The 14,157-nt window shown below is 39.0% G+C and overlaps 1 protein-coding gene across 2 annotated transcripts in view; it reads left to right on the top strand.

Annotated features, from left to right (window-relative positions):
• The window catches only part of BABAM2 (BRISC and BRCA1 A complex member 2), an 896,806-nt gene that overhangs the window by 1,277 nt on the left and 881,372 nt on the right, over positions 1 to 14,157 (top strand). The gene's annotated exons all lie outside the window — the stretch shown is intronic.

Raw genomic sequence — 14,157 nt, 5'->3', positions numbered from 1 at the left:
TAGAGGATGCAATTTTAAAGGCAAGGTAAACTTGCGTGCAATCGTCATCACATTTATCAATAACATCAAAATTGAGTATAACTTTAATTCATCATTTTATTATATTTTTTATTTTAAGCCTCCAATCTTAATATTTACCTGTTGTCCTGCAACGATTCCCCGTCCGCCCGACTTTTGTATAAAATTGATTGACACTTGGTTTACCTTGTGGCGTCCAATCACCGCTTTCTCCATGCGGTGGTGAACACAGCATATCCGACGTCATCGAACCGCACTGCGCATGCGCCCGACAAGTAACGTCTCAAATGTTTAACGCGCTCGTTCATGAGTCGCGCATGCTCCGTTGAAGCATCATTCTAAGTGATTGCTTCTTGGTATTACACTTGGTAATCGCGGGGAACAGCACAGCCGATTCTCTCTATAGAAATTACGGAAACTTGCGCATGCGCAGATGATTCTAGGTCCGTGAACGCGCAAAATTCTGACGTATAATGCGGGTGGGTTGGTTCTCTAAGATGAGAACAGAAATATAGGAAGTATCAACGGGGAGGAGTAAAACAATAAAAGGTACTTATATGTTTATATGAATAACTTGAAAATAACCCCGCAAATATTGAAAAAGACTTAGCGACTGCATTGCAAGGCTAATTAGAAAACTAAACAAATTTCAAAACATTGCAAACTTTACCTTGCCTTTAAGCTACTTTCTATTTTACTCCTATTATCATTTTTTCTACGTTCTCTTTGCTATCTTTATTTGAAAAAGCAGGAATCTTCGCTAAGGAGCTGGCCCATTTTTGGTTCAGCACCTGGGTTGCACTTGCGGATTGGTGGGTAAATGTACCCACTAATCAGCAAGCGCTATCCAGGGTCCTCAACCAAAAATGGGCCGGCTCCTTAGAATAGATTCCTGCTTTTTCAAATAAAGATAGCAGGAGAACGAATACAAAATTATAATAAGAGTAAATTAGAAAGTTGCTTAAAATTGAATGCTCTATCTGAATCATGAAAAAAAAATGGGTTTAGTGTCCCTTTAGGACAGAGGTTAAAGACAGCTGCATACCCAGGTATCATGGCAGCATCATGTACAAACTGGCTGGTTTAATGCCATATACCCTGTGCTTCCTGATGCATTTACATACAAACTACAGAACAGTCACACTCCTGACAACTCTCCATAAACACATTTATTTTTTTATATACGCTGATATCTTGACCACAAACCATAGATATATTAAAATAAAATAGTCTTACATTTATATCTCTAAACACTCATGTACAAAAGAACAGTCACACTCCTGACTGCTCTGTATACATATCCCATAACAGACTCGCTTCTTAATAAGCTTGTATACTGCAGAACATAAACAGATCTATAGTAAAATACTCACCTCTGTATGCACTTGTATACTGCAGAACATACATAGATCTATAGTAAAATACTCACCTCTGTATGCACTTGTATACTGCAGAACATACATAGATCTATAGTAAAATACTCACCTCTGTATGCACTTGTATACTGCAGAACATAAACAGATCTATAGTAAAATACTCACCTCTGTATGCACATGTATACTGCAGAACATACATAGATCTATATTAAAATACTCACCTATGTATGCACTTGTATACTGCAGAACATAAACAGATCTATAGTAAAATACTCACCTCTGTATGCACTTGTATACTGCAGAACATAAACGGATCTATAGTAAAATACTCACCTCTGTATGCACTTGTATACTGCAGAACATACATAGATCTATAGTAAAATACTCACCTCTCTATGCACTTGTATACTGCAGAACATACATAGATCTATAGTAAAATACTCACCTCTGTATGCACTTGTATACTGCAGAACATAAACAGATCTATAGTAAAATACTCACCTCTGTATGCACATGTATACTGCAGAACATACATAGATCTATAGTAAAATACTCACCTCTGTATGCACTTGTATACTGCAGAACATACATAGATCTATAGTAAAATACTCACCTCTGTATGCACTTGTATACTGCAGAACATAAACAGATCTATAGTAAAATACTCACCTCTGTATGCACATGTATACTGCAGAACATACATAGATCTATAGTAAAATACTCACCTCTGTATGCACTTGTTTACTGCAGAACATAAACTGATCTATAGTAAAATACTCACCTCTGTATGCACTTGTATACCGCAGAACATACATAGATCTATAGTAAAATACTCACCTCTGTATGCACATGTATACTGCAGAACATACATAGATCTATAGTAAAATACTCACCTCTGTATGCACTTGTATACTGCAGAACATAAACAGATCTATAGTAAAATACTCACCTCTGTATGCACTTGTATACTGCAGAACATAAACAGATCTATAGTAAAATACTCACCTCTGTATGCACATGTATACTGCAGAACATACATAGATCTATAGTAAAATACTCACCTATGTATGCACATGTATACGGCAGAACATAAACAGATCTATAGTAAAATACTCACCTATGTATGCACTTGTATACTGCAGAACATTAACAGATCTATAGTAAAATACTCACCTCTGTATGCACTTGTATACTACAGAACGTAAACAGATCTATAGTAAAATACTCACCTCTGTATGCACTTGTATACTACAGAACGTAAACAGATCTATAGTAAAATACTCACCTCTGTATGCACTTGTATACTACAGAACGTAAACAGATCTATAGTTACAGACTTACACTAACATCTGTATGCACTTGTTTACTGCAGAACATAAACTGATCTATAGTTACAGACTCGCTTACCTCTGTATGCACTTGTATACTGCAGAACATAAACTGATCTATAGTTACAGACTCACTCACCTCTGTATGCACTTGTATACTGCACAACATAAACTGATCTATAGTTAGACTCACTCACCTCTGTATGCACTTGTATACTACAGAACATAAACAGATCTATAATTACACCGACTCACACTCACATCTGTATGCACTTGTATACTACAGAGCATAAACAGACTTATAGTACAACACTCACCTCTATGCACTTTGTATACTACAGAACATAAACAGAGCTATAGTTAGACTCACACTCACATCTGTATGCACTTGTATACTACAGAACATAAACAGATCTATAGTTAGACTCACACTCACATCTGTATGCACTTGTATGCTACAGAACATAAACAGATCTATAGTTAGACTCTCACTCACATCTGTATGCACTTGTATACTACAGAACATAAACAGAGCTATAATTACACAGACTCGCACTCACATCTGTATGCACTTGTATACTACAGAGCATAAACAGACTTATAGTACAACACTCACCTCTATGCACTTTGGATACTACAGAACATAAACAGATCTATAGTTACAGACTCGCGCTCACATCTGTATGCACTTGTATACAACAGAACGTAAACAGAGCTATAGTTAGACTCACTCACATCTGTATGCACTTGTATACTACAGAACATAAACAGAGCTATAGTTAGACTCACACTCACTTCTGTATGCACTTGTATACTACAGAGCATATACAGACTTATAGTACAACAGTTACTCACCTCTATGCACTTGTATACTACAGAACATAAACAGATCTATAGTTAGACTCACACTCGCATCTGTATGCACTTGTATACTATAGAACATAAACAGATCTATAGTTAGACTCACACTCACATCTGTATGCACTTGTATACTACAGAGCATATACAGACTTATAGTACAACACTCACCTCTATGCACTTGTATACTACAGAACATAAACAGAGCTATAGTTACAGACTCACACTCACATCTGTATGCACTTGTATACTACATAACATAAATAGATCTATAGTTTCAGACTCATATCTGTATGCCCTTGTATACTACAGAACATAAACAGAGCTATAGTTACAGACTCGCACTCACATCTATATGCACTTATATACTACAGTACATAAACAGATCTATAGTTAGACTCACACTCACATCTTTATGCACTTGTATACTACAGAACATAAACAGAGCTATAGTTTCAGACTCACATCTGTATGCACTTGTATACTACAGAACATAAACAGAGCTATAGTTTCAGACTCACATCTTTATGCACTTGTATGCTACAGAATAGACACACTCCTGACCACTAGATAGAGTAGCAGTGTTCTCCACAGAAAATGTTGCCACCCAGGTGGCATCATGAAGTACCCAAGTGAGGGCAGTGTAATAATTTGTAATATAACATTTTCTGCTATGCACAACATTATTTGCATAATTTAACATAAATGGCTTTAATGATAATGTGTTCAATACACTTTAAAACAATGTAATATTTCCTAATTTTAGATTAATATTGGCTTAGATTTTTAGCCGCGTGGTGCACCCATTAAAAAGGTTATGGGTAGAATTGAAAAACAGACTCAAACCTCACCTCACTATAAACTCATGAATTTCTGATCAACCACACTCCCGACGACTCTCCATTCACAGATAATATTGTAAAACAGACTCAACCCTCACATCTCGTAAACTTGTATGCAAATGACTTTTTTCAATACACGGATGTAGTTTAACACAGGCCCTTTCCATTCATGAACTACATATCTCCATCATTTATTTTCTTACTTTCTTATGGGTTTAAAGGGACACTAAATCCAAAACTTTTATTTCATGACTCAGAGCAGCAATCTTAAGCAACTTTCTAATTTACTCCTATTATCAATTTTTCTGCGTTCTCTTGCTATCTTTATTTGAAAAAGCAGGAATATAAAGCTTAAGAGCTGGCCAATTTTTGGTTCAGAACCTGGGTTACCCTTGCTTATTGGTTAGCTGAATATAGTCACCAATAAGCAAGCACTATCCAGGGTGCTGAACCTAAAATGGGCCGGCTCCTAAGCTTTGCATTACTGCTTTTTAAATAAAAATAGCAAAAGAACGAAGATAAATTTGATAATGGGAGTAAATTAGAAAGTTAATTAAAATGCATGCTCTATCTGAATCACAAAAGAAAAAAATTGTGTTTAGTGTCCCTTTAACTAATGGAAATCTGGTAGCAATAGACTTCTACCACTGAGCTGAACATGGTCAGTGATTGGCAGCTCAGGGCCCATAGAGCAAAGCTGCTCCGGAGCTGACTTTTAAAATGTGTTGCTGACTCCATAATCTTCTTGCTCGTAAACTGTAATATTTGTATATTGCTTCTTTATAGCAACCCATGACCTATCCAGCTTTGCAGGGTGATCATTGTATTCTGCAGACTAGTACATTATTTGTATGGGAACATTGTATCATTTTCTTCAAAGGGACACAAACCCATATTGTTCATGATTTAGATAGAGCATACAAGGTTCATTGCTTTTCAATTGACTTATCAAGTTTGTGTCATTCCTTTTGTTGAAGGAACAGGAATTCAATATTGGGAGCTAGCCGAACACATTGGATGAGCCAATGACAAAAGGCATATATGTGCAGCCCCCAATCAGCTGCTAGCTCACAGTAGTGCCTTGCTGCACCTGAGCCTACCTAGGTATGATTTTCAGCAAAGGATATATACATTTATTTATATATATATATATATATATATATATATATATATATATATATATATATATATATATATATATATATATATATATATATATACATTTCTACATTTAACTCAGTGACTGCTACAAGGGTCTGGTAAACTGCAAAAGTTTCCGAATGAAAATGGGCAACATATTCATTCTATGGCTTATTAAACATTTTTTGGGGAATCACTTTCAGATTATGGTCCTGCACGGGCTACTCTGTGTAACATCATTACATTCTCTGTGCACAAGGTTGAGTGTGGGCAAGAGAGTGCGTGAGAGGAAAAAGTGATGAGTCGGGAGGTTAATTTATTTCCAGTTTGAGTGATTAAAGAGACAGTCAAGTCAAAATTAAACTTTAATGATTCAGATAGAGCAGCAATTTTAAGCAACTTTCTAATTTACTCCTATTATCAAACTTTTCTTGGTATCTTTATTTGAATGTAAGCTTAGGAGCCGACCCATTTTCGGTTCAGCACTTGGGTAGCGTTTGCTGATTGGTGGCTACTTTTAGACACCAATCAGAAAGTTCTACCCAGGTGCTAAACCAAAAATGGACCAGCTCCAATGTTTACATTCTTGCTTTTTCAAATAAAGATACCAAGAGAATGAAGAACATTTGATAACTGCAGTAAATTAGAAATTTGCTTAAAATTGCCCGCTCTATCTGAATCATGAAAGTCTAATTTTCACTAGACTATTCCTTTAATGAAGTCATTTTTACCATCGGGGGAATCGCTCATTTTTGTAGATTGATTTTTCTTAGGGTGGAAGATGAGTTGGGGACACGAGGATTTATTATTACTTGTTAACAGATTCCAGTCACACACATCTCATGGAGGAAATTTACTGTGTGTAAGACGACCCTCAGATTATTCAGGTGTACCAGTTATTGTTTTAAAGGGACATGAATCCCACATGTTTGTTTCATGATTCTGATAGAACATGCTATTTTAAACAACTTTCCAATTGACTTTTATTATCTAATTTGCTTCCTTCTTTCCTATTCTTTGTTGAAAAACATACTTGGGTAGTCTCAGGAGAAGCAATGCACTACTGGGATCTATCTGCTGATTGGTGGCTGCACTTTTATGCCTGTTGTCATTGGCTTATCTGATGTGTTCAGCTAGCTCCCAGTAGTGCATTGCTGCTCCTTCAACAAAGGATACCAAGAGAATGAAGCAAATTTCATAACAAAAGTTAATTGGAAAATTGTTTAAAATTGCATGCTGTCTCTTAATTTCGAAAGATAAAGTTTGGGTTTTATATGGTCCATCCATGTTTTTTCTGAGTTAGCTGTCTTAAAAAAATAAAAATAAAAAAAAAATGTCAAACTCAAGTAGAGTTTTTTTTATTATTTTTTTTCAAGCAAAAACAGTTTATATTGTTTTTTAAATGAACAAGAAAAACATGTGTGAGCAATTAATCCCAAGACAGATAATAATAATAAAGACAATTTTCAGAGCTCTGTTTATGAACAGTGACACAAACATAATAGTTCACTTAGAGTCTTGGGATATACACAATGATATGAGTGAAGTTTGTTGACATTATGTGTATAAGAAATTGTTTTTCTATTCTTTTTTTCTTTTTTTTTTTTCATTTTCAAAATTGTTTTTAAATTTGCCATGTCTTGTCCCTTTATTTACCTGGTCCAGCATTGTGATTGGTTACCTGTTTAGGTGTCCAATTGTCTGCACTGGGTATATAGGTGTTGTAACAAGACTTACCTGTTGTGCCGCGCAACACGAAACACGTAAAGGACACGCCCCCTTACCTCCTGTCCTTAACTTTGTATGTATTTTCGTATCATGCTGGAATAAAATCGCCTGTTTTATTGGATTCCTGGAGTGCTGCCTACTTCTTTGTTTAGTCTCTCTTGATGTGGGCTTGCTCGGCCCCATTCCCTGGCTGGCACCTTGACACTCAGTTACATCTGTGCTTTCACAACACGCTGCCTTCCGCGTCTGTGACTTGGAGGAATTTGCCGTTAGTGCTGCACCTGGAGCTACGCTGTTTTTTTCCTTCTTTCTTAGTCTTCTAAATCCTCTATCCAGGCCGCCAATCATTCCAGTATTCAATACTATGGGAAATAAGGGAGACCTGCTTGAGATGTGTCTTGAGGTTGATATAATTTTGTCCCAATTTTTAAAAAAAATGTTTGAATTTCCAAGTGTTGGCATTGTGGAGGTCTTAGGTCATTTGGTACCCAGCATAAGGCATGTACAAACGGTGTTTGAGGACATGAGTCTATAGAAACCCACACTTTGTGTTCCACCGCTCCGTGCCAATCTAGAACTCTCTGGAGTGTTACTGCTTTATAATATTCTTCAATATTTGGAAGTCCTAAGCCTCCATGTGTTGAAGTTCTATAGAGGGTATTATGTGTAATTCTAGGTTTGCATTTCCCCCACATGAATGAGTTGATACAACTTTGTATTTGACCTAGAAACCAGTTTGGTAAATGTATGGGTAGGGTTTGTAGGATGTAGAGAATTTTGGGGAAGGTGGTGATCTTTATGGATTGAATCCATCCCCACCAGGCGAGGGGTTTAGTTGCCCAATTGTTTAGATCTCTATGTATATTATGTCGTAAAGTGTTGTAGTTCTTATCAAAGATAGATGAGGGGTAAGGAGAGAGGTGTACACCCAAGTATTTGATGGAGTCTGTCTGTAAACGTAGTGGGCTGATGGAAGATAATTTGTGGAACTCATTTAGTGTAAGCAATATGTTTAGGATTTCGGATTTTGATTTATTCACTAAGAAATTGGAGTATTGACCGAATTTGTCTATTTCATGCATAATAGCTGAGATGGATAAGGATGGTAACGAGACAGAGAACAGAACATCATCTGCGTAAATGTCAATTTTAAAGTCGTTGGGTCCTATTGGAATGCCTTTTATATTTTCGTTATTACGGATATAGGATGCCAAGACTTCTATAGTCAAAATGAACAAGATAGGGGATAATGGGCAGCCCTGACGTGTGCCGTTTTCTATGAGAAAGGGTCCGGATAACATGCCATTGGCTTGTTCCATCTGACAAGGAAGTAAAGTTCCTCATGGTGGTGGTTTAATTTGAGGGTCTGTGGATTGTTTTGTGGAAGAAGGTTTATTTTTCTTAGGTATTGTAGTCCACTTTTGGCGTTGAGGTTTGGGTTCAGAAGCCCTATGGGTCAGGGTGTCTTGTATCGTGTCTTCCGGTTGTGTTATGGTTGGTTGTGGAATGTTCAATTGGGAACAAAGTCTTTCAAGATCTTTTTTAGGTCTCTATATATTGTTTCTTTGTTGTCCTTTAGCACTTTTAAAGAGAAAGGGAAACCCCTTTGGTATGGGATACCAAGACCTCTTAGATGTGTTGTAAGAAATCCTATTTCTTTATGTTTTGAAAGTGTAAGAGGGCTCAAGTCTGCATATATTTGTATAGTAGATCCTTCTATTTGTATTGGTGTTTTTTTCCTTGCCGCCGCCAGGATCTTCTCTTTTTTCTGAAAGTAATGACATATGACATCCCTTGGTGGTGCTGAAGCTGATGGCTTGGGTCGCAGAGCTCTATGAACTCTGTCTAGGATTTTAGTGGTGTCGTTCTCAGTGTCCAGCAGGGAACAGAATAGGCTGTGAATATACTGTGGGAGTTCATTAGATGTTACTGTTTCGGGGATTCCCCTAATTCTCAAGTTCTGGCGGCGGCTCCTTTTTATCCAGATCCTCTATCTGGGTAGTTGTATGATTTCATTAGTTTGTTGCTGCATTTGCATTGTTGTTAGGTTAGTAGATTCATAGAGCTCCTCAGCATGTTCTTCTAGCTGAAGTACCCTGCTACCTAAGTCTGTGATATCTGTTTTAACATCAGCCAGTCCATCTTTAATTATCTGACTAATCTGAGACATAAAGGTTGTAAAATCTTCCTTGGAAGGTAACAATTTCAAGTCCGTTATGGTGAAAGGGCAATCTTCTTCATGCAATGTAATGCCTGTGTCGTCTATGTCTTCACCAGTTTCTGAATGTGGTGTCCATAGTTTTGAAGAATGAATTCATTTTTGCGCTGGAGGTTACAGCGGGTTTCAGAATCTTGTCAGATTTTGCCTGCCTATTGTCTGCCATTGTTGTTGCAGCTATGTTTGTCTTAAGCTTGAAGATTAGTTAGGGACTACTGTTTCCAGTAATGTGCAAGCTTCAGGCCCTCCTGATATTATGATCTCAGGAAGGTGGTTGCAGTGAAAAGGTGTTCTCTGTGAAGGTGTTTCACTTTAGTCCCAGAGTTAGTGGTGTATAGCTTTATATCTTAAGTAGGTGATATAGGCTGCAGGTTAGGGCGTCATGTAGATTTGCATATTTGGCCCTCCAACAATAACTTGATAAGACTGCGTTAAATTTAGGCCTTACTAGTTAGGTTTGATGTTTAATTAAAGTACAAAATGCTTTAAGATAGGCTTTTGTTCGTTGTGAGGGGTTATTTATAGTACATTGCCCTTAAGGTGAAAGGTGTTAGTTACATTGCCGTGCTTTAAGCTCACTGCATTCCTTTAATTGGTATTGGGTTACCCCTGTTTAGTAGATATATGTCCCTTGTGACTCATATCATGACATAAGCCTGTAATGTGCCCTTTTTTCCTGTCCGTGTAGTTTAATTATGCAGTCCTGTTAGCTGTGGTCTGCAAGTATAAACTGAGTGGCTTTATTATATAGCGGTGTAAAGCCGTGACTAGGCCTCAGACGGCGATGTCAGTTATGCGGTCTGACTTACGTGCCAGTTGTGTGGTTCTCCAGTGTGTATCCAGCCGAATCGGCAGGTAGGAGAAGAGTATCTGTGTCCAGAATCCCCCTTTAGGGCGTCGGAGTATTCACTGTGTGGTGATCGCAGCGGCTTGCAGCTGCAGTGAGCCTTTGGGGGAGTTGCGCAGTTTGCTCTTGGAATGTGCTGTCTCACATCTATCGGCTGTGGTGGATCTCAGGGGTTTTCTGACCCGATTGAATGTAGAAGAGGGGTCTCCAACAGCAGATGTCACCTTTTTGATGTGCTTTTGTTCCCTAAGTGGTGAAGCTGTGTCGCTCAAGGAGTCAGCTTCACTCTGGTGCGGCCATGCTAGACTCCAGACGGCTCCGCCCCCCCCCAAGTGGGGTTGATTTTGATAAGGGGCATACAGATTAACTAGAGTGTACATCTGTCTATTTAATTTGCATGTAAGAATGAGGAATCTGCCCTCAGGGTCAACCTCTAGGTACATTTTTTTCAAAGCTCATCTGTTTGTGGATTAGGATTGCAACTCCTCTAGATTCATCTGTGTTATGGGGCAGACATACAGTGTATATAGTGTGGAGATCTGAGTAAGGGAGTCAAGGTATTCATCCAATGTGTCTCCTGGACAAACACAACTTTTGCATTAATAGCGTGCATGTAATTACTTAATACACTGCGTTTTGTAGAGGAATTTAGGCCCTTACAATTCAGGAACACAAATTTGAGAGTTTGCAATTTGTCAAACGTGGGGGGAGGTAACTCCTACTTGGAAGCGGGTTTCACCATAAGTTACCTTGTAGAATGTGGCAACCTGAGACTGCTGTGTGTGTGTGTGTGTATGTATGTATGTATGTATGTATGTATATACATACATATATACGTTCTCTGTAAGAAATCAAAAAGGGTCTTATTTGAAGTATAGGTAATTAACACACTCCTGAAATAAGCAGCATATAACAGTCAGTACAATGAATACTAGTTAGATGTGTCGGATTAACCACTCTGTAGCTGACACTAATAGGTGTATTGTGGCGGCCCTTTTCACTGCCTAACAAGGAACTCAAACCTACAAGCTGAAGGTAATCAAATTCACTGATCTCATCAAATATGAGAATTAAAAGATGGGGGATGGATAATAAGGTGTAGTACTTTCCAATATTATACTAGTGAGCAGGTGTTAGGGAATATCTCGGGGGGGGGGGGGGGAGAATGGAAATATAATTTGTAGATCAAAAGTATGTATGTATGTGTATCACCCATCTCTAGAGGGTTTAGTAAGTGGGTTATGGATTGGTGTGACATATCTACCTGACCTAATTAAATTTACCGTGACCTCTTAGACTGGGACCTGTGTCAAGGGTAAATTACAGGTTGGTAACAGTATGTGCTAGTGTTGAAAACAGGTTAATATTTTCTAAGGTATCAACTTTCGCTAGTATGAAGGTGTATGTCTCAGGTCTCTATCTAATATTACAGGTAATTGAGTCAATATAACAGCTTAACTTTAAACATAGCAACTTGTGACTATTACAACTTAATTCATCTTTGTGAAACATCCTTTCGGTCCAGAAATAAAAACTTGTACAAACAATAATTGACTGCAGTTCACATTACATCAATTTAAACTGAAAAGGCAGTTTGTGGAGATAGAATCATAACTTAGCTTACGTTTTCAGGTTAGTAGGACAGTCCTGTGTGATGATGGAAGCTTCCTTATCTCTCTGGGGCCGTTATGCGTTGTGGAAGCGCTGTCCACTCCGGGGCGGCTGCTTGTAAAGGTTTGGAAGCATGGGTTGGGATGGACAGAGAGGGTGACAGTGTCACGTCCCATTCTTTCAGTAGGTCTACTCTAGACCTTTGTTCAGTGATGTTACTGTGTGTAGAGTCCCTTTCCTGTGGACAATACATTTTTGATAGGGTATTCCCAGCGGTATTTGATGTTGTGATGCCTGAGGGCTTGAGTGAACGGGGAAAAAGGATCTCCTTTTTTGGAGCGTGTATTGTGATGTCAGGAAAAACTGCTAAAGACTGGAACTTTTCCGGCAGCACAGGCTTGGCAGCACGTTCTCTGAGAATCCTCTCCTTGTGGGTGAAAAAGTGGATTCTAGCCAAGACATCCCTGGGTTTTTCAGCCGATATATTCGGTGGCCTAGGGGTGCGGTGCACTCTGTCTAGAATGAAGGTAGGAGCATCTAGGGCAGTAAGAAATTGTAGACAAAATTCTTTTATGAATCTGTATTCGTGACATCTTCAGGTACTCCACAGAATCTTAGGTTGATCTGTCCTCTAGGTCGGAGATCTTTTGTTCCAGATTGGATATCTGTGTTGCAAGGTATTGAGAATATGAATATCAGATTTTCATGCTCTACTGCAAGATCCTCATGCTTCCTTTCCATTGTTTCAGTCCTTTCTCTAATGGCAGCTATATCTCTGCGCAGGTCCGCCGCTTTCCCCTTAATGGCCTTAGTCAGAGTATCTTGTAAGATGTTCATGCACTGAGTTAGTGTATCAACTGTATTAGCTGCCATGCTTTCTGAGGGAGGAGGCCAGCTCCTTGAAAAGTTACTGGGAAGTCTGTTTCTTGGTCTTCAGGAGAGAAGCTTCTTTCACTTGAAAGTGAGTCTTCCTGCATGGAAGGATTTCTGAAATGGTCTGCAACAGTGTTTTTAAGTGAGGCTGACTGTTTGTTTTTTCCTATGAGATTGGGACATATCAAGAGCTGGGTGGATGTATCCTGTGTCACAAGTATATTAGTTTTAAGGATAATAGTCACACACTTGGCTTATAGATGGACTTCATATGTTCTCCCCCTGGGTGTTCCACACATCGCCTAGCCCGTCATGATCTGAGAGCAGTCATGCAGCATAGTAGAGGGTGTATGCATATATGTAAATAAAGGAGCACCCTATTTAGAGGCGTTATTATAGCGTATATGTACCCTGAGATCCTTAGGGTGGGTTACTTGGGGTTCTCTCTGATAGAACCTGGCGTGGCTCTCAGACCCTCCTAAGCAGGTAGTGTTGCTGGTAGTCTCGTGGGTTAGTGTCTCTCCCCGGGGAAGTGTGTCATCCAATGACAATGTGGGAAAAGGAAAGAGGGATATGATCCACCGGCAGACTCCCGGTGGAAAATGGGGGGTTAGAGACACTGCTTATGGTCAGTCAGGAGTGGAAACCCTCTCCTCCTCAGGTGCACATTTTTGCCTATATATATATATATATATATATATATATATTCATATGATGCCAGATTCACTGGTATGGTATGTTGATGGGCAATTGTTTTACTGAGGCCACCAGGATGGCCGCCGCTCAGACCTGAGTCTGACCAGTGTGAGTAGGATTCTCAGAGTCCTTTAAAGTGTGCAGGGGTTAAGTGCAGGGTGTTGTGTGAAGGGGCCTAAATGGATTGCTCACTGCAAGCAAGGTAGGCCAAATATGGAATGTAGGAGCCACATGGGTGGCAGGCTCAGATCAAGTCTTTTAATTCCCTAGGCTAAGCTTCTCTAACGATTGAGGGCTAATCTGTGGCTGGATATATGGAAAGTTCTTTATAGGCCAAGGTAGGATGCCGGACTGGGCAGGGTGGGTACAGTGTGCTGCGTGGGTTATTGCTTAAGCCGCTTACCCCCTATGAAGGCCTCAGTGCTGTCCGCTGATTTGGTCAGCATTGTTGGGATAGCCGACTTGCTCTTTCCAGCGTAGGTCTTGCTAGATGTTAAGAGTAGGGTTTAGGGTATCTTTCAGGCTGTTCCCTGAATTATTTTCACCAGTTTAACAGTATCATTATCAAAAATATTACTGAGCTCCTGAGATGTGAAGCCGCTCTGCACCGCGGCTAGCTCCA

The sequence above is a fragment of the Bombina bombina genome, chromosome 4 (genome assembly GCF_027579735.1).
Source record: "Bombina bombina isolate aBomBom1 chromosome 4, aBomBom1.pri, whole genome shotgun sequence".
Taxonomy (NCBI): Eukaryota; Metazoa; Chordata; class Amphibia; order Anura; family Bombinatoridae; genus Bombina; species Bombina bombina.
This window is presented reverse-complemented; position numbering and strand designations above follow the sequence as displayed.